The sequence below is a fragment of the Doryrhamphus excisus genome, chromosome 10, assembly GCF_030265055.1.
Source record: "Doryrhamphus excisus isolate RoL2022-K1 chromosome 10, RoL_Dexc_1.0, whole genome shotgun sequence".
Lineage (NCBI taxonomy): Eukaryota > Metazoa > Chordata > Actinopteri > Syngnathiformes > Syngnathidae > Doryrhamphus > Doryrhamphus excisus.
The window spans coordinates 14,081,026-14,103,750 of record NC_080475.1 but is presented as its reverse complement, the minus strand read 5'-3'; the positions used below and the strand labels follow the sequence as shown (position 1 = coordinate 14,103,750).

At 39.0% G+C, this 22,725-nt stretch overlaps 1 protein-coding gene across 2 annotated transcripts in view; it reads left to right on the top strand.

The window, feature by feature from the left end:
* The first annotated feature begins 65 nt into the window (after positions 1-65).
* Positions 66-22,725, top strand: part of LOC131137091 (solute carrier family 41 member 1-like) — a 40,563-nt gene continuing 17,903 nt past the window's right edge. The window contains exons 1-2 of one of the 2 annotated variants that reach the window (XM_058084634.1): positions 66-1,854; positions 17,918-17,983. The gene's annotated coding sequence lies outside the window, so the exon portion shown is untranslated. Of the gene's footprint in view, positions 1,855-14,318; positions 14,360-17,917; positions 17,984-22,725 lie in introns of those variants that run through there. The other variant, XM_058084633.1, reaches the window with a different exon arrangement.

Here is a 22,725-nt window from a genome sequence, read left to right as displayed (position 1 = left end):
ACCAGTCGTTAACTCGTCTTTAAGCTACAAAGTGTTGGCCCATGATTTAGCATGAACAGTATTGATTTTGCCAAAAATTTGTTGCATCAATCAATTTCAAATTTATAGTAATTGTTCAATGTCCCAATAAGAACCGTATTGATTTTGCATGCTAGTTAACATTGGTCAGACCAAGAACGATACTGGTTTTACGTCAATTGATGGTCCTCCCAGCTAACCACCTCTGTTTCTTACCTGGAAGAATAAATGATGTATCAACATTCCTTTAAGCTTTAAAGATGTGTGAAATCAAATCAAATGAACCCCCCCAAAAAAGAAGACGCTTCTAGTGCCAAGATCATGTCACTGTGTAATTTGCACCGGCATACATGACATTTCTGCTTGTCTGCCCTCACTGAGTATTTTGGGAATGTTTGTGTTGTATTGCGGTTCGACTTGACTCGAGAGTTCTCAAATGCCTTCTTTGACTCATTGGGAAGAATGTTTGTCATGTCGATGGCAAATTAAATGAAATGTGGATGCTGCTTTTTTTTTGTAATTGTTAGAAGTGAGCCATTTATTCGTAAATAACTTCATTTGTAAACAACACGTGGAACATTAACGGACGTGCCAAGTAACTACATCAACTATCTGTTGTTATTTCTACTTCACAACCCTTTAATTTCAACACAGATTCGATATTTTATATTTTAAATAAAAATAAATGATTTTATAAGATTTTGCTGGCCTTATTTTTTGGTTATGTTTTGCTGTTACTTCACCCATACTAGTTACTAGTTACTAGTTAGTTACAGACCATTAAGCAAAAATAATAATAATGCTAGTCATCATCACCAAAGATGATTTTGATGAAGTTACGTTTATGTTCCGTACATCCATCCATCCATTTTCCTTCGCTTATCCGGGTCCGGGTCCGGGTCGCGGGGGAAGCTACACCCAGACTTCCCGGTCCACGGCCACCTCCTCCAGCTCCACCGGGAGGACACCAAGGCGTTCCCAAGCCAGCTGTGAGACATAAGTGTGTCCTAGGTCTGCCCCGGGGCCTTTTCCTGGCTGGGCATTCCCAGAACACCTCACCAGGGAGGCATCCAGGAGGCATCCGGACTAGATGCCCAAGCCACCTCAAGTGACTCCTCTCGATGTGAAGGAGAAACGACTCTACTCTGACCCCCTCCCGGATGACTGATGCCTATGTTCCGTATCAAAAAAATTCAATGTCCATCCATCCATCCATCCATTTTCCTCCGCTTATCCGGGTCCGAGTCGCGGGGGCAGCAATGTCAGTAGGGACGCCCAGACTTCCCGGTCCCCGGCCACCTCCTCCAGTTCCACCGGGAGGACACCAAGGCCTTCCCAGGCCAGCTGTGAGACATAATCCTTCCAGCATGTCCTAGGTATGCCCCGGGGACTAGGTATCCCCCGGCTGGGCATTCCCGGAGTGGCATCCAGGAGGCATCCGGACTAGATGCCTCAACTGACTCCTCTCGATGTGAAGGAGAAATGACTCTACTCTGACCCCCTCCCGGATGACTGATGCCTAAGTTCCGTATCAAAAAAATTCAATGTCCATCCATGCATCCATTTTCTTGTGTCTGGGTCGTGGGGGAAGCAGTCTCCAGACTTACAGGTCTTCGACCACCAGCATCATTCCCAGTCATAATACTTCCAGTGTGTCCTAGGTCTACCCCGGGGCCTTTTCCCATCTGGGCATGCCCATAACACCTCACCAGGGAGGCATCCGGACGAGATCCCCCAAGCCACCTCAACTGGATCCTCTCAATGTCAAGGAGCAGCGCTTCGACTCTGAGCCCCGTCCTGGATGACTGAAATGCTGATGACCTACTACCTCTTTGGGTGAGTCCTGACACCCTACGGATGAAACTCATATCAATTTCATTCTTTCGGTCTTGAACCAAAAGCTCATGACAATAGGGTGGGGACATTTTTCACCACGACCGCATTACCGATCCGCCTATCGACCTCACAAAATAGTTGGCCTTACAGACAACAACCCAATGCAAAACCATATAGTGTTATGTAACCAAATATTATTTACAGTTATGTTGTTTTGAGCTGAGCATTTTCCAGTGTACAGATATTTAGAGGATGGGTGATGTACTTTAAGCACCACCTAACAATTTTTCAACTGCCAATGGAATTTTGAAAGTAGTCCCAGAAGTCAAACCATCTTGTTTTCTTACATATTCAAACAGCCAGGAAACTAAACAGGACTACATTTAAGCACTATTGTAAAAGAATGGATGGACAATGTGAAGGACTGTTTTAGAGTGGTCCCTCTCTTGGGAGATACCAAAAATATTTGAACCAGAAGTTGTCAACTCAGCAGAGCAGTGGTGTAAAATGCACACACATATTTCATTTTCCTGTAATTGCGGACGGGGGGGGGGGGGGGGGGGGGGGGGTAAATACCAGCTTGCTTGCATCTATGGGGGATAATTCTATCCCAGTCTTGACAAATGTATTCACTATTGTCTGGCGCATTTTTTTATGGCAGGAAAAAAAAAACATCACATATAAAAACAACAGTTCATAGTACTAAAATTGTGTCTAAAGTATAACAAAAGTAAGGAGACATGCAGATCAATTATGTTCTTTAACATTAATAAAACATTAAAATTACCGTAAAAACGGGTTATAAGGGAAATAAGGGAATTTTCGGGAAAAATTTAAAAAAAAATTCATGTTAAACAGGAAGTTTTGTTTTTTTCAAAGAAGCATATATTCTTGAACAAATCGTTCAAAAAAAATTTCCTGAAAATTGTCCCCGCCGTCCCTTATAACGCTGTTTTACGGTAACAAAAATGAACAATATTTTTAAAATATGACACTTTTCATCAAATTTCCGAAAATAATCCATATACAAAACCCAGATGTCTTCCTACTAGTACCAAATGATCATCATTTACTTGTACAACGACTTGTCTGGTAAAGCATGACACATCAAAGGTTAGAATAATAATATTGGACAACTATTGTTTTCATTTCACTTCCATTGCATATGTTTTTTTTATCACCCTCAATGTGAAGCTCCGGGCAAGAGGAAAAAAAAAAAAAACGTTTCACGAACATAAAGCTGGCAAACATCAGGAATGTCAATGCAGGATTTGTACCACATGGCAAATTTACATTGAAATTATACCTCCCAGCCTGCTATTTTACTCTTCCTTTATGCTTGCTCTTTCATTTCCTTTGGAAAAATTAAAGCCGTTGATGTTTTTTTTTCTTGTTGTTATGTTGTGTGCTGAGTCACTGTGTCAAAGCTCAAAGAAGTAGCAGTGAAAAGCACTCTGCGTTTGACTCTGTGATGTCTGTTCGTTCTATGGATTATTTTGATTTATGAGCAAGTGAAGTCAAGGATACGACAGACGGTTTTAATGCAACACATCTGGAGCTGAGCAAGCTCCCTAATGGCTGCTCGAATCGGGCTTGGTTAAAGTAGGTTTTGAATGGGATCATGGTTCAAACATCACTCCCTCGATCTTAGCAGTTTTTTATCTCATTAATAATTTGACTATTATTTGTCAAAAAATATTGAAAGAGGAGTTATATGTAAGGTTCTAGTCATTAGGTGGCAGTAATGTTACATTAGCCACTTTTACACAATTTTTTTTTCTTTCCGAATGACTTTTCCGAAAACAATGGTATCCATGGAAAGGAATATTCCAATCTCTTGTCTACATGCGGCGATAATCAACCAGAATAGTCAATGGGGCATACGCAGTAAAACGTAAACATCAACATCACGTGATACCGACTTCCCCGAGTTTTTCTTTCACTTGTTGGAATAACTCCGTATTACAAGTTTTTCGTCCATTCAGTCTTGAAATTTAGTTTGGATCAAAAACAAACTTTCCGCAGCAGTCCAGTGCCGAGTGCTGGCCTCCATTTTTAAAATTGAAGAACGTCTTGAGCTGCGTGTTACGTCATATCTGAGCATGCACTGAAAGAACGCACCCGGGATAAATTTAAACAGGAAAAGATCTAAATCAATCTTGCTAATATTTTATAATTAAAATCGGGACATGTTTTATATAGATATATATTTTCTTTTTTAATAAAAACTGGACTTGTGAATGGCGTATAGAAGGGATTAGATTCTGTTCCACAGATGGCGCTAATGCACACGAAATCTGCTTGCCAACCGCCAATAAACAACAGAAGAAGAAAAACACCATGAAGAAGAACGCACCCTGACAACTTTCCGTTTGAGCGGGTACAAGATACCTCAATCGGATTGGGGAAAGGAATATTCCCCCCGTGTGAATCCCATTATATATTCATTCGGATTGGCACTTTTCTTTCGGAATGAGGTGTATACAAAGGTTACATTCTTTCCGTTTGAGCAAATAAATCGAATGCAATGGAATATTTGGGTCCATGTATACGTGGCTAGTGATGAGACATGATATTAGATTAATTATATCTTTGTCCTTTCCCACTCGGTTTAAGAATAAGGGTGGTTCAGAAGCAGTATCACGTCTCTTAGGATGGACGTTTTTTCATCCTGGTGTCATGTCAAAACCTGAAACTTTAAATTTGACTTTTAAAAGTAGAGAAAACACGTCAGAGAGATGATTTTTCTCATGTTTGGTGCTAGCTAACAAGCATTATTACTTTTAGAACGTCATGAAAAAGTCAACTGAAAGTGAATATTATACAATATGTCTATGTATTGACTTTTTCTTGCAAGTGAGCGACAGCTGTGTACGCTTGTCACACAGCGCTCCGAAGAGAACAGTGTACACAAAGCTGAAGGTCAAACGACAACAGCCCGTGTGCTGATTCGACATTGGGGGGCTCAGATGATGACCGTTATGTAACCACCCTCAGACACGATGGGAACCCTGCGTGAGCACTTTTTTGCGTCTTTTGAGGAGAGGCGTAGAGAATGCATTAAAACCCTAAAGAAAGAAACATATGCAACATATGTAGTATGTACTATACTGTATGTACTTCATATGGTATGCTTGTTGTCTGCACACTTCGCTATTATTTTTTTCAACAACAAAAAAAAAACAATGGAACATAATAACTGAGAGTTTTGGTTCAGTTTTTCCATCTCCAGTTTTGCCTCAAATATTATTATAATATTTACTAATATTATTTCCCCAAAAATTATTTTTGCTATACATTTAAACCCATCATACAAATACGGTTTTATGATTTACCAGAGCACAGAGTAGACACGGCATCTGTAAAGCTGTATATAAGAATCTGATTGGTTCATTCATGTCAGGACACTAAAACACTGGATACTTTACTGACACACCGGAGCGCTACGAGGTCACTATAATCTATATCGCATCAAATTTGCAAATTGGGCACGTCAGACGCACACATAAACACAGTTGTGTCAACAATGGGGGACGCTCGCTGGCCAAGTGTGAGAATATGGAGTCCACACTCTTGGAATGAGTCCACATATCTTACATAATCCCCTGTGGACTTTTTGCAATAGGTGGAAACCAAGTACCTTCCTGACTGGGATGGAGTCTGTCACTGCAGACAGTGGACAATGATCCTGCTTATGGAACTCAAGTTACGTCCGTGAACTCAGCCTTTCCCTTGCTTTGATTTATGATTTGCAAGTTTCCTGTTCTGATCACAGAAGAACAGTAGTCTCCTACTGTGAGTACTGTAGGTTGGTATGGTTAACCTATTACTACGTTTGTGCATTATTGATTTGAATTTATACCAAATTTTGACAACAAATAAGACCCAAAATGTACTAAAACACAGTATGACATCATGCACAAACTCCATACATTGCTACTGTTTAATTTTATTGCAGCTAATATTACTCATTGGTTAGGATAAGTGTTTCTGATGTCAAACATGCATCATTTCCAAAATATAAGAATATTTATGGTAATGGTTTTATTTCATTTGATCAGATTGCATCATTGCATCAGATTACAATTGAATGCATCACATAATCAGTTCACAGTTCCACATGTCCAAAAGGAGTAGGCAGAAGCAAAGCTTATTAAATCCTACTTTTACAATCAGTAACTGTTACATTTGTTCACTTCCTGCTTTCCTAATATAGTTTAAGTTTTTTTTAACCATTACACCATGGTTTAATTTAATTTAATTTAATTTAAGTACATTTTTATTTTTTTTATATGACCATACAATGACATAATGGGTACCATAGTAAGTGTCAATATAGTGATATATATAGCACATCATGACTGGTTCAAGACTCTTCATCCTTGTATTTAGCAAACATCAACTGCTTGTATTGTTTCTTGAATTGGCTCATCGTTGTGCATTTAAGGTGACCACAACTGCCAAAATGGAGGGCCTTGCATCAATGAATTTTATCAGCACTATTGTTCACTTGATTCCAAGTAATAATAATGTGTCGACAAATTTGCATCTAATGCCGTTATGCTTGGAAACTAAAGCGGGTATATTTGTATGGTATCCAAGTGTTGCTATGGTATGCCGTACATTGTCCTTCCGTCTGCAGTAAGGCATGCTGTGTTTATGTAATGACTCACTTTCTACAGGTGAAGGCAGCGGTGAATGTTATCAATGCTCAACTACAAAGACAGACATTATGTCTGTTTGCGCTGTCTTGGTATTACAGAGGGTGTGTATTTTTGAAGTATTTTTCAAAACAATGTACTGTAATAATTGTACAAGCACAGTCATGCTTGTGGGCGTACTTATGGCTTGAAGCGCAAACCTTGAACAAGGCTGAAAGTAATGAAAGTGAATGTGAAATATAATAATAACATATAATAATCGTTTGCATGCGATGTCACTCAAAATGAGTCATGAATGCATCACATAATCAGTTCACAGTTCCACATGTCCAAAAGGAGTAGGACGAAGCAAAGCTTATTAAATCCTACCCCTCCATCTGGTACTTTTACAATCAGTAACTGTTCCATTTGTTCACTTCCTGCTTTCCTAATATAGTTTAAGGTTTGTTTGTTTGTTTGTTTTTTTGTCACATACCGAAGTACAAGGTAATATGACCATACAATGACATAATCGGTACCACCGAAGTATCCACCGAAGTTTGATGTGAGCGTATGGAAAATAATGCCGCTGTTTCGGTAGTGTTTGAAATAATAAAAATAAGTCAGGATATTGCAAACATTACATTATCATCAGTGTACGTGTTAATGCATGATCACAGCATATACATCAAATGATGCAACATTGTTAGAGGTTTTTTTTTTTTAGAGGGCTTCATAGTCAAAATAGGTGTGTCCCAATGACAGCATTGTAAACTAGCTCATATTGACTCAAAAAAGGGAAATAAATATGTGTTCGTGTTTCACATAAGGATTGGGAATGACTGGCAAAATTCCCCCCAAAATATGCAGTTCCCCTTCAATACCATCACCTACTTTCCATTCACCTGCTAATATCCCAAACAGGTGTTTTTGGCGCATTCCATGCCTTTCCCAGGCTTTTGGGAATACTCTTTGTGTGCTGCAATCATTAAAGTCACACGACTTGCACGCTAACATCCAGCAAGTGTGCACCGAGTAACACACAATATGTTGAAGTGAATATTTACCTTAAATTTGCAGGATTAGGATGAGTTTATTATAATTTACCCAATGTATTTGCAGTAGTAGGATGCAATCTGGGTGCTACTAGCTAAAAGCTACTACTGGGCTCATTTTTGCAAACAGAATTGTATATGTTCAGTGTATCAAGTAGCAAAAAAAAAATGCAATGAAAAGCCTTAAAACATTCTCTCTTATGTAATCACACGTGCTATTTAAGTGTGTGTGGCTTGGCTTACGTATGTACTATGTGCATATTCCAGCACATGGGAGCCATATAAATGGCAAAGCCCTCCTCCCCCTGCACCCCCCCTCACTGCCATTTAAAAGCTTGTTATTTACAGCATGGGAGCTCTGCAGCTACATTCTACCTAGCTACACGCTTTACTGATAGAAGGGAAGAGGTATAAAAGACCCACATGTTTTTGGTGAAATAGGTGCCATAAAAAGAGGGGAGGGGAGGTACTTTTTTGCAAAGGGAAGAGAGGAGCGCTCTCATTTTGAGTTGCCCCCAGGTCTTGTGAATATAAGGAATTCGCAGCAAGGGGTGGAGGAGAGCGAGAGGTGCTTGGCAGCCCTGTTGCCAGTGTTGTGTGCATGCAGTATACACACTTGTGACATAAAAGTGTGTGCAAACAAGGTAATGAGAAGCCCTCACACACACACATCTCGACACTAGAGCTTTAAAGTTTGCTCATAATAGTTAATTTGCTTTGATCTAATTAGCATGCATAAGACATACCCCGCAAATTGTTTTCCTAATAGATAAAATAACAGATAGCTAATAAATGACTTGTTTGTCAGCTTTAAAAAACACCGTGCATGTCGACCTCACCTCTGTATGTAAGTTAGTCAAGACTGTGGGAGGCCACCCCCACCAGCATGATCCCCGGCAGAGAAGCTTTTCCTTCAGGAATCAATTTTAGAGCTGGATTTTCAGTTTCAATTACCTGACGGCCTTGTTTTCCATGAGTTGGCTCAGTTTTCACTGAGACCTCGTGTGGCGGAAAATACACTTGAAACACAAGTTTCTTTCATAGGACACATTAGGAAGTTTACTTTTCCTGTGTGTGTGTGTGTGTGTGTGTATGCGCACGAGTGCACTGAAGGTTGTGGTTTAAATATTCAGTTGACAACATACATACTCATACGCGCATGGAAGTGAAAGGAAGCAAGTGTTTTCACTGTTTCATATTTGCTATGGTACCTAGATTACCTCCTTGTTATTGGCTCAGTAATTTAGATGTGGTTTCTCCATAAATAAAAAGGATAAACCTGAAGTACTCGCCGAAAATGAGAAAGACCTGTGGTCTCCAAAAGTCTACCTATGTATGGATATACCGTTTACCAATTACCTTTTGTGTCCATTTCATGTTCAGTCAACATAAAACATGCAAAAACTAAAACTAATAATCAAACTCATGGTTTTGGAGATCAAGTTTTTTCTGAAGTCAATTGTTTCGTCAATATATCTTATAGCACTCAGCAAAAAAATGAAGACCCTAGAAAACTAGTGGCAGCTGCACGATGGTGAGTGGTTAGTGTACAGGCCACACAGGAAGGAGACCCAAGTTCGATTCCACCATCGGGCAGTTTGCATGTGTGTGTTTTCCCCGGTTTCCTCCCACATTCCAAAAACATACTAGGTTAATTGGCGACTCCAAATTGTCCATAGGTATGAATATGAGTGTGAATGGTTGTTTGTCTATATGTGCCCTGTGATTGGCTGGCGACCAGTCCAGGGTGTACGCCGCCTCTCGCCCCGAAGACAGCTGGGATAGGTTCTAGCACCCCCATGACCCTCGTAAGGATAAGCGGTAGAAAATGAATCAATGAATTAATAATTTCATGGCGCGCACACAGTGGTGAAGCGTGGTGCACCATTGTGCGCAGCCAATTTGGTGGATTTGTTCTGGATGCCAGTCAGTATCAGCAGATTTTTGCCAGTCCAGGGTGTACCCCACCTCTCGAACGAAGACAGCTGGGATAGGCTCCAGCACCCTCGCGACCTTCGTAAGGATAAGCTGTCAAAAATGAATGAATTATTGAATAATTTCATGGCGCAGCGCAAGGTGGCGAAGCGTGGCACACCATTGTGTGCAGCCAATTTAGTGGATCAGTGACTGTTACATTTGTTCACTTCCTGCTTTCCATTTACAGTTTTTTTTTTTTAAATAATGAATAATATTTTTTTTAAATAATGTACCTGGTACCGAAGTAAGTAATTTGGGCCAAAATACAGACAAACAAAAAAAACAGCTCTTTTGACTAATTATAGTCCATCCTCAACAGCGATTATTTACCAATTAATATATTTTGAAAAAACGTGAATTTTAAAAACAAAGAAGTCTAAACACAATGCGACGAGGGACAACTGTTATGAAAAAAAAAAATGGATGAAGTGCACCTAGTACTTCTTGGAAACACTCTGTGGAAGACATGCATGGACAAACCCATTGCTCATTAGCATTAAAGGTACAGACACACTAAACAATGTACTCCAAGTCGGGGTTACTATAAACACTATATGATAAAATAATCTTATTATGCAAACAATGAAAGATACATGCAAATGAATCAACATATGAAGTTGTGTGTACATGAGAGTGATTGGGAAAGAGAGGACTGGGGAAGAGTGTGTGCTTGACTGTGTGTGTGTGTGTGTGTCGAGCTGACAAGCTCAGCAGTGTTTCCAGCTTGTCAATGACTTTGTAATCTAGGGAGCCGAAAGCCAGCCAGGAATCCAGCCAGGCCCTGGGAGGTAGAGCCTGTAAAATAAAAATAAAAAAATAAAGTAAATAAAACTACATTTATTGTAAGAAGCTTGCCAATACTGGATCACTTTACTCAGCTTATTTTAGCTCGTTAAATTTACTACAGTATATAATCTAGCTCATCATAAAAGACAGGAAATGGAAACGTTAAGATAACGTTTATGCTCACTCGGTATCTCTTTGAATTCATCTAATAGTTTTTGGCTTGTATTTAATGTCATTTCTAACAACACCCAACCCATGATCTCTTACAAACTATTTAACTGAAGTGGAAAGTCTGGAAAAGAAGCCTTTTATAGACTCAGACTCCATGCTAAATTTTATTTATAGCTGTAACAAAGTGCACAAAACCTTAAAAATATTATTGATAACAATAATGGTAATGGTTTTATTTGATTTGAACATGCATCAGATTACAATTGAATGCATCACATAATCAGTTCTCAGTTCCACATGTCCAAAAGGAGTAGGAAGAAGCAAAGCTTATTAAATCCTACCCCTTCATCTGGTACTTTTACAATCAGTAACTGTTACATTTGTTCACTTCCTGCTTTCCTAATATAGTTCCTAATATATAATATATTATATATATATATACTATATATATTATATATATATATATATATACTATATATAATATAGTTTCCTAATATATAAAGTTTTTTTGTTTGTTTTTTATAATATAATACAATATAATATAATATAATATAATATAATATAATATAATATAAAAAAATCACTTCCTGCTTTCCTAATATAGTTAAAACATTTTTTGTTTTTTATTATATTTTATAATATAATATAATATAACATAATATAAAAAAATGTCACTCCTGCTTTCCTAATAAAGTTTTTTTTTTGTTTTTTTATTATATTTTATAATATAATATAATTTATATTATTATATATTTATTATATTATTTTTTATTTTTGTCACCTTGTACCAAAGTACAAGGTGATATGACCATACAATAAGGCTTCATAATGAGATGATGTGGCTTTCTGTGCATTAAAAATGTGTTTTACTTAAAGCCGAATTAAGTATATATTGCACAAATGTGCATTTTTTGCACATATCCACAGTTTAAAAGTTTAACACAAACAATGCTCTTTACCATAAATTACAGTGTGGTAAATCCCGGCATAGAAATAGACAGGGGGATTATTGGCAGCACATTTCCTGTATGAGGCGTGTTAACTGGCTGCCTCAGTATGCAGTATATTACACCAGAATACAGTAAGTAATAACATACGGGACATAAAGATAGAGTTGTTAAATGCAGTTTGGAGTATTAAGATCCAAACTTGAGGTTTTTGGTTCTGTACCATTAAAACCATAAATACTTAAAGTGCTCATAACTTAAAAAAAAAAAAAAAGTTTTTCAATCCTCCATATTTCCAGTAGCGTCCACATTCTCTGTCCCACTAGTGGATGCATCCTGCGGGAAAAGTCTGTGGGTGTCTGCGACCACAGCAAAGTTGGGCCAAGCCATTGTAATGTTAAAACAACCGCTGCATTCCTTGCACCAGCACAAGCATAGACAATCTAAGCTTGCAGTGTATCCATAGATAGTGTTCAATCCAGATATATAAAGCTGTAGAGATTTATGATCTATTGTGTCTGTGTTTCAATTAAATGTTAAACCTCAGAAAAACCACAACCCCGGAGCTAATCTATTTGTTTTCTCAATTATATTTTTAGTTTTTAGATATATCTTTGTTAGACAGATGGCCCAAATCTTTACTTAACTAGCTGGGATTACTTTCCTCAGCACCGAAATCCAACCAGAATTCGCTGTTGACGGGCATCACTGCTTATGTCAAAAAATCCAACCTATCCCTTTAAGAGTAAAAAGTGTCATTTTCCCACAATGGGCATCTCAGGATGTCACAATTTGTAGCGGTGAACAACAATACTCAACAAATGATCAAGACTTACTTGAAATTGGTCGAAAGTAGTTGAAAAGGAAGCATTAAACTACACACCATGAAATGTACTACTCTGTATTCACGCTGAAAGGCTTTATTCCATCTTTCGGAGCATCTCCCTGCTAGATTGTGTTTGATAGCTTTGCCTTATTCAACTGACAAAATGTGAAATGAGATTTGCCTCACAAAAGGCACATTATCGTAATAAGAACATTCTGTCTTCTCCTAGGACTGAATCTCAGCATTCTGAGTTGATTGCCATTCATGAGATGGACAATTCAGACTGTCGAGTGACATCCTGCAAGCGATAAAAATATATATATATATTAGCCACGTTTTCAGCAAATGACAAATATATGCTGAAAAGTGGCATTGTACCTACAGTATATATTGTATTCTTCTATGCTTTACCCCTTTTGACAATAGAAACATAACAAGTACAGGATAGTACCAAACCAAACCTTCCTGGTCTAAATGGGTCTACATTATGTATGCAAAAAAAAATGGCAGACTGTGAAGAGCGAATACATTCATTTACCCTCACAAGGGTTCCAAGGGTGCTGGAGCCTATCCCAGCCGTCTTCGGGCAAGAGGCAGGATACACCCTGGACTGGTGGCCAGCCAATCACAGGGCACATATAGACAAACAACCATTCACACTCACATTCATACCTATGGACAATTTGGAGTCGCCAATTAACCTAGCATGTTTTTGGAATGTGGGAGGAAACCGGAGTACCCGGAGAAAACCCACGCATGCACGGGGAGAACATGCAAACTCCACACAGAGATGGCCGAAGGTGGAATTGAACTCTGGTCTCCTAGCTGTGAAGCCTATGTCGCCAGTAAGGTGCCTAGTGGTGTGCAGTGGCTCAAACTGCCTCCCAACTGGCTCGTGGTGGCCCGTAATGGCGGCAAAAATTGAGTTTGGTGGCAAGAAAATTTCAAAATGTTTAAAATCTTCGGTGCAAAGTGTCCACCAAGTGGAACCAAATGTCATAAACAATCCGCCTATTGGAATCCTATTGGAATGTAATGGCGCGAGCCAAATTGCGCCAATGATGCTAGGATTCCACTGAGCTGGTGCCAGTTTGCGCCAATGCAATTTGCTGTGGCGCCTAGTGTCGCCAATAAGGTGCCTAATGGTGGGCAGTGGCTCAAACTGCCTCCCAACTGGCTTGTGGTGGCCCGTAACGGTGGCAAAAATTGAGTTTGGTGGCAAGAAAATTTCAAAATGTTTGAAATCTTTGGCGCGAAGTGTCCACCAAGTGGAACCAAATGTCGCAAACAATCCGCCTATTGCAATCCACCGGAATGTAATGGTGTGAGCCAAGTTGCGGCAATGATGCTAGGAGTCCACTGGGCCGGCGCCAGTTGGTGCTAGTTCACGCCAATACAATTTGCTGTGGCACCTAGTGTCGCCAATAAGGTGCCTAGTGGTGTGCAGTGGCTCAAACTGCCTCCCAACTGGCTCGTGGTGGCCCGCAAAATTTAGTTTGGTGGCAAGAAAATTTCAAAATGTTTAAAGTCTTCGGTGCAAAGTGTCCACCAAGTGGAACCAAATGTCACAAACAATCCGCCTATTGGAATCCATCGGAGTGTAATGGCGCGAGCCAAGTTGTGCCAATGTTGCTAGGAGTCCACTGGGCCGGTGCCAATTTGCGCCAAAGATTATATGATTGGCACGTAATGGCTCACTCTGGCGCCGAATTAATGTTCACTCGTCAAGTTGCCATGATGGCGTATTCGGCGCCACAGCGAGCCACTATATGCCAATCACACAATCTTTGGCGTGAACTGGCACCAACTGGCGCCGGCCCCGTGGACTCCTAGCATAACATATCCGGCTCATCCCTGTTCACAATGTCCGTGTGACTTAAAGAAAGGTAAACTAACAGAAATGTATTTGACATTTTCTTGCATCCGCCCCGCAAAAATGTTATACGCTGTTTTTAAGCAGTATTTTTAAATATCGCTGCATTGAGTAGTATTCACTGTGCTATAAAACAGAACTTTTTCCTATTTGCTTTTTTCTCTGTCAGACGGGAATGTGCAGAAATTGTGACCTTGTGTGAAGACTCCCTGCTTTGTGAGGGAAGATAGGTACATCACACACACACACACACACACACACACACACACAGCATGGGTCTGATTTTTGTCTTGGAGACAAGGGTTTAAACGTTACCACATGCTTGGAGACGAACACTGACTGAAAGACGTACTGTATTTATGTTTGTGTGTGTGCTTTTCCTAGTCATGCTCACATGGTTGTGTTTGTGTATGTGTTGGATAATGTAGCTTTATTATTCATTGTGGAGAGTGTAGCCAAATATAAGACTACATCGAAGCACACACACACATAGGAACACACCACGGGATTATATAAGAGATACATGACCCATTCTGAAAATGTTTTTTCCATCAACTTGCAATCGGGCGCCAATATTTCCTGGTTAATACTCCACTTTCTACTCAGCGGTCCCACTATTGTCTTCACACGTGTCGGTGTTTATGTGCAAGTGTGTACTCTTGCAGTCAATTTCACACACTGTTTTCATACGACTGCAAGACCAGCTTTCCAAGAGAAACATTCATCTTGTAAAATGATCCAACATCACGCTTCCAGAACCACAATGAGATGAGAAAATCACAAGCAGCATATTTGGAAGAAGGATTTTGTGCCATTCGAAGCGGGTTTTTTTTTTTTTTTTCCCAGATGGTGTTATAAAAAAGAACAAAATGTGTTCAACAAAAAGATAATTTTAAAGCGGCATTAACACTTGTCACATTTGGTTTGGTGATTTTTGTTAAAGCCTGCATATTACATAATAAACATTACAGAAATACGGTATATCTGAAATTGTACAATTTTATTTCCGGAATGTCCCACAAATGGCCCCAGGGCCACACTTTTGGACACCTATATGTGTTTTGTTAGTAAGTCGAGGTGGTGCCAGCCGACGGAGAAATGTGTCCAACTCCTTTTTTTTTGGCTTTGTTGCTGGTCAGGAGTTGGATTGCATTGTGGAGGGGTTTTTGCAGCTTTTAGAACAGCATTATTTTTGCAAGTGGAGCTCCATTGCCGCTCACCTGTGCGACGGATACTTGCATGAAGCAAAAAACACTTCCGTTTTTTTCAGTTTTAATGTGTGTGATGGAGTGTTATTATTATTTTTGCACTGCTTTGCACTATAAGGGACTTTTTGGGTGTGAATTAAACCATCCCAATCAACATTGTCAACACTTCAGCTTCCGTACACATTAGCAAAAATCCAAGAAATTGACCAATAAGTATCTGAAAACAATTACAATTTTTTTTTTGTGAGTTAAGTGAGTTACTCTATGTCTTTTTTGGTTACCTGTTAATGAGCAACCTGTATTGACAATCCAAAAACTCCAAAGGAGTCAGTGCCTCAGCAGCCATGAACCTCACTGCATATCACTAAAGCTGCATAACAGCACAAAATCAAATTTCTTTTTTTTTTTTTTAACCTTCCTCTTGTGTTAGCTTTCTTTTATCATCTCTTATGTTACCGGGTCGGTTTTGACCCATGTATTAAATCAGCTATAAAATACACTAAAAACAATAACTTACCATCAAATTTGCTTCTCATGTATTAGTTACCTTCTTAGGCTTCCTTATCCATGAAAATGTTGGTTTTAATACTTTTGGTGTGGGCATTTTTTGTCACAATATCCCTCAATTTTAATTTCCAAAAATGGTAAAATGAACCTCAAAAGAATCATATTAATAAATTGAAGGTTCTTTTGTTACCTGGCTATTACTGAGGGCTATATAACATATCTCTTAAATTAATTAGTTTTATTTATTTTCTCATTTTAGTATTAATCACTAAAGAAACATGTATGGTGTTCGGGTGAATTTTGACCCAATATATATTAATGTCAAGAAAAGGTAGAAAAAGTTATTGTTTTCAGCTACAGAACTTTAGTATAAAGTGAAATAAAAAAGCATAACAGGTCCAGATCTTGGTTCACTGTACTTCTTGCCATTCTTTACTTGATCCAAATTGTAAATGTGAAATCAGCCAATCAAATGAGTGAATTCACCTCACATGTCTGGACATTGAAAAACCGGTCAAAATAAGAATCCCCTGAAGCTTACATGATGAGAAAAGGAGCTGGTTGTCATTGTGTTGGCTAATTGTACACTTATGATTTCAGTTGTGGCTCAAAATATTGCTTTATAATCATATTATTATAACCGGGTCGAAACCGACCATAACAATACAGTGGTCATAATTTCAACCAGACCATTTTAAAATGTAGTAGAAATTATTTTTTTGGTTTTATTTTGTTGAATTAGAGTTTCATGACAAAGTCAAAAAGCCTTGATGCAATAAACAAATATTATGTGATTTTTTTTTATGCATTAAAATGTAAAACAGGTCGGTGCCGACCCTAACACAAGAGGAGGGTTAATATTGATTATAGGTTTTTTAACTTGCTAAAATCTGTTTTAACTTTTCGAGGTCCACTCCAGCCAAGTCTTCTGCTGCAGCTCTCAATGCTGCTTGGAAGAAGAAGAAAAGCAATTTCTGTTGCGGACAAGCGATAAAAACCTTCTGTCTCTCATCTCACTTTTCATCTCATGACGCATTCACGTTCATGGATTTCCAATGTGTGAGACTCTGCAGGCAAAAAAAAAAAAAATGATGCAATAAAGGCGGCTCAGTGATTGATTCTAAGAAATCCTATTCAAGTTTGCACTTGAAGCAATGACATACATTCCATGTGAGCCTTACAATGAAACCTCAGTACAAATTTTCACACCATACCAAATAAAAATAATAACAGTAATAACCCATTGATGAAGACTTAATATAGAACAATGCAAAAACATTGACAACACACATTGACACACAGCTGTTCCAGAGAAGTGGATGTATGTTTTCGTTTTTTGTTTTTTTTTGTCTGCTTTCCGCTGTGTTTTACAACCCAGCGTAGCAGCGTTCTGGCTGCTTCCCTTTACTCACAGCAGGCAATCAGCTCTATAAGTGGAATCAAAGACTCTCCCTGCTTCGTTATATAACTGCACCACTGCCTGATTGTCAACACTTAATAATGTCTCCATTTTAAACCTTTAAACCGCCACCTATGGACCACACAAGCTAACAGATCATAGGAGCTAGTATTATAATAAAAACATATCATAAGATACATACATTTTAGCACAGTTAATCTGAAAAAAATCTGGAACTGACTTTCAACTTGAAGAAGATTCCCAGTACCATACTGGAACCACCACCAAATGTTACTGTGGGTAGCAAGTGTTTGTCTTGGAATGCTGTGTTCTTCATCCGCCATGCATACCGCCCCTTGTTATGTCCAAATAACTCAATTTTAGTTTCATCAGTCCACAGTGACACCATCTGCAGCAAGATCGTGTTGGAGGTCTTTGGAGGTGGTCTGTGGGTTTAGTTTGACTGTTCTCACCATCCTTCGACGCTGCTTATCTGAGATTTTTCTTACCCTGCCACTCCAGGCTTTAACTAGAACTTGCGCCTGTGGTCTTCCATTTCCTCACTATGTTCCTGACAGCTGACACCTGACAGTGGAACCTGACAGCTGAAATCTCTGAGCTAGCTTTTTGTATCCTTCCCCTCGACCATGATGTTCAACAATCTTTGTTTTCAGGTCATTTGACAGTTGTTTTGAGGCTACCATGGTGCTACTCTTCAGAGAAGATGCAACTTACAGTTGGTAAGTTAAATACCCTTTTTTTATGATTGAAATAACTTTTGTGTTCCAATTATTAGCGCATTTTTCGGGAAAATGTTTTAAATGGAATTCTGCCTTTTCATGTTAAACAGGAAGCTGCATTGTGTTGTTTTTTTTTCAAAGAAGCATATATTCTTGAACAAATCTTCAAAAAACATTTTCCCGAAAATTGTACCCCGTTTTACGGTACACATTTTTTGCGGGACTACCACTCGTGATTGAGGTGGGAAACGGCTATTAGAAATGCGCACTCTATAATGCTACACAGACAAGCGCTTTTGCTGCATGGCTTATACAAAATATTTTGTTTGTCTATATGTGCCCTGTGATTGGTTGGCGACCAGTCCAGGATGTACAGCTGGGATAGGCTCCAGCACCCCCTGCGACCCTTGTGAGGATAAGCGGTAAAAAATGAATGAATGAGTGAATTATTAACGCCAAAATTTAGGCACCTGCCTACTTTTGTTTCAATAATTATTGCACACTAATTATCAGGGGTGCCCAAACTTTTTCATACTACTGTAATTATCATTCCCAGGAAATTGAATGTGTTATGGCTTGTATCGCGCCACTTAGAGTAGGTAGTGTGTCAGACAGTTTGGGCTATTCATTTCCTAAGACCATAAATACAGATTTTTAAGACACATTTCTTCATAGAAAAATGACATGAATTAGCATTTAGGCCTTTTTTTGGTACTTTGGTAATACTGGTAGACAGAATTCATCTCATCAGTAGTTCTTATGGCGTTTGTAAACTTAATATGATATGTGAGTGACATGAGCTGGTGTCATCACACCACCTGTGGCGGAGTCAGCAACTGTTCAGGCGTCTGAGATTTATAGTGAACGGATGCTGGACCACGTGCATGCTAACTGAAGATAACCCGCTACCAGATTTGGCACCATTGACATCTCTTTTCCTGGTCTATTGTGTTGGAGGTAATTGTTGCTGCCTATTTTACCTTGAATGACTTTTTCCTGTCCAGCACCATCCAGTGTTGAAAGCAACAAGTGGTGAGCAGGCAAGCAGAGCAAACACAAGTTATCAGTGTCAGCCTGTAGAAATATGTGTATGTGTGTGTGTGTGTGTGTTGCAATTGGCTGCTTCACAATCTGGAAGACTCTAACCCTGGGAGTCTGTCCTGAGATGCCTCAGTTGCATGCACAATCACTTCAAGTGTAGCATGCATTATTGACGCATTGAGCTTCATTTTCAAATGTATAATATTAGATACGGGCGGCAAGGCGGTCGAGTGGTTAGCGCGCAGACCTCACAGCTGGGAGACCAGGGTTCAATTCCACCCTTGGCCATCTCTGTGTGGAGTTTGCATGTTCTCCTCATGCATGCATGGGTTTTCTCCGGGTACTCCGGTTTCCTCCCACATTCCAAAAACATGCTAGGTTAATTGGCGACTCCAAATTGTCCATAGGTATGAATGTGAGTGTGAATGGTTGTTTGTCTATATGTGCCCTGTGATTGGCTGGCAACCAGTCCAGGGCTTGAAGACAGCTGGGATAGGCTCCAGCACCCCCGCGACCCTCGTGAGGAAAAAACAGTAGAAATGAACATTAGATACAGTGTCAATCAATGTCAATCTCGGGGAAATATGAACTTGAAATATGATTAATATGAACAATTGCTCTCTGTTTCCTTTCATTAATCAAAAACAACTGCTTAGAATTAACAGCGCAGAGCAGAAAAAATATGAACGTTGCCATAGCAGCTTTCCTAACACATGCTACACTGGTCTCATTTAGAAACACACATCATGTGTGTGTGTGTGTGTGTGTGTGTGTGTGTGTGTGTGTGTGTGTGTCTGCGTATGATGACACAACATCCTTGACCAAAGGTGTTGGCATGCAAACAAGGGTGAAAGTAGCTTCAGTCATCCATCATGCTGCAAAACCTCAGCCTTATTATGCAACATGTACCGGCATGGGATTTCTGTGTGCACACACGCTACAGCGCATCAACACGTGTTCCCATTGGCTCGTACACGCAGACAGCTGACATACATACACTTACTACACATGCACATAATGTACAGACAAGAACATTAGATCAAGGTAGTTTGTGTGGGTGTGTGCTGTAACTGTCAAGTTCTTAAATATCAGTACGAGTGGGTGTTCTATATACAATGTAAATAAATGGAAGGCTTTTTACTATCCCAAAACAGAACCAATGTTGTAATTTAACATTATAAGGAACAAACTGCCAGCATTGATAGCGCTGATGAATTCACTGAAACAACAGCACATCAGTAAGTGTAACATGTTTCACTTACTGACATTTTAAAGCGCATGCAGAGGTAATTAAAGCTGCTGGATGCTGAGTGTGGAAAGGTGAGATAATGGAGTCTCTCATCCGGTTTAAGTGGGCCACTAAATTAAGAAACAAACTCAACTCTAACACAGTGAAGATGATGACAGAAGAGAGTTTTCATGGTTGCAAAAGTGGGTGAAATACAGTAACTGTGTGTGTGTTTGGGAGGGGGGCTGGGGGGGGGTAGATAAAGTGAGTAAAGTATCACAAGACCAACAGCTGGTGTGATCAACAGCAGGTGCTCAAAGGTAAACTAGAGATACTACTAAAACACAGTCACTCTCAAGCATTCAATGTGTAAATTAACTTCCCTTACACTACTCGTCTATACTGTAAATCATGTATGCATGCATCAGATTACAATTGAATGCATCACATAATCATTTCACAGTTCCACATGTCCAAAAGGAGTAGGAAGAAGCAAAGCTTATTAAATCCTACCCCTCCATCTGGTACTTTTACAATCAGTAACTATTACATTTGTTCACTTCCTGCTTTCCTAATATAATTTAAATTGTTTTTTTTTTACTTTATTTTACATTAATTTAATTTTTTGTCACGTACCAAAGTACGAGGTGATATGACCATCCAATGACATAATGTGTACCATAGTAAGTGTCAATATAGTGATATGTATAGCACATCATGACTGGTTCAAGACTCTTCATCCTTGTATTTAGCAAACATCAACTGCTTGTATTGTTTCTTGAATTGGCTCATCGTTGTGCATTGTTTGACTTCCTTACTCAATCCATTCCATAGTTTGATTCCACATACTGAAATGCTATGGCTTTTTAACGTAGTCCTAGCATATAAGTGTTTCAAATGTAGTTCTTCCCTAAGATCCTCTTTTGTAGAGAAGTATTGGATGACATTTTTAGGGAATTTGTTATTTTTACCTTACACATTATTTTAGCTGTTTGAAGATGAACTATATCAGCAAGTTGAAGTATTTGTGATTTTAGAAATAAGGAGTTAGTATGTTCTCTGTAGGCGGCATTATGAATTATCCTTACTGACCTTTTTTGCAGTACATTTAGCGAGTGAAGATTGCTTTTATAGTTATTAGCCCATATTTCCACACAATAAGTAAGATGTGGTAGAACCAGAGAGCAATAAAGAGTGTGGAGTGATTTCTGATTGAGAACAAAATTTTTGTTTTGTTCAATATTGAAATATTTCTGGCCACCTTATGTTGTATATTTGTAATATGAGGTTTCCAGCTCATATTTTCATCTATTGTGATCCCCAGAAATGTATTTTCCTTCACCCTTTCAATGTCTACATCATGTATTTGTTTGTTTATATTTGTTTTAAATGTAATTCTGCCTTTTCATGTTAAACAGGAAACTGCTTTGTGTTGTTTTTTTTCAAAGAAGAATATATTCTTGAACAAATCTTCAAAAAACATTTTCCCGAAAATTGTCCCTTATTACCCCGCCGTCCCTTATAACCCCCTTTTACAGTACACGTTTTTTACGTGACTACCAGTCGTGATTGAGATGGGAAACGACTATTAGCAATGCGCACTCTATAATGCTACACAGGCAAGTGCTTATACAAAATAAACACCGTTAGGACAAAATAAATTGTTACTTACTGTTTACTCTTCTGACTCTAAAAAGTGGAATAAAAGTGGAAAAGAAATCAGCTTTCGGCAACACGAGACTCCAACATTTATTTATAGCCACATTGCGACTTTTCCATGCTAGTTTCCACCACACATGCCAGACACTGTGGAAACACATGACCACCTATCTATCAAGCACCATGCTTATCAACACACAAGTGCTCTGTCAGTGGCAGCTCGTAAACTGGAGAAAGACGCACACTGTCCCGCTTATAATAGTTACATGTTTGTATACGTACTCTAGTCTATGTCACGGTGCAGTCATCACTCTGTGCATGTGTGTGCAACAGCTCTGCAATAAGGTGCTAACAAGGTGGTGAGAATAACAGAATCCATATATATACTATATATATACTATACCGAAAGCCGAAAGCGAAAGAAGAAGTAAATTGGAGTCTTTTGTGGCAGGACTAATCCAGTTATACTTTTATGGCAAAGATCAGTTTTTCATTCATACATAGAATGACAGGAAGCTAGAAAAACGTTGCTACATTGAACACATCATTTGGAACAGGACAAGGTATCAAACAATAGAAGAGAGTGAGGTTCCCCTGTGTTTATTCTTAGCATATGACTGTTAGGGAATAGATTTTATTCAAGGACACTGACGGCAACAAAAAAAATGACAGCTAGCAGTGAAATTAAAAACTAAAAAAATGGTACTTGGTAGTACCTGCTTGCCAATGGAAACGTGGCCATGAATTTGGATTGCAGTGAACAATTCTTTAACCCATAAAAACACATAAAACAAAGATTGGGACCTACGTCCCC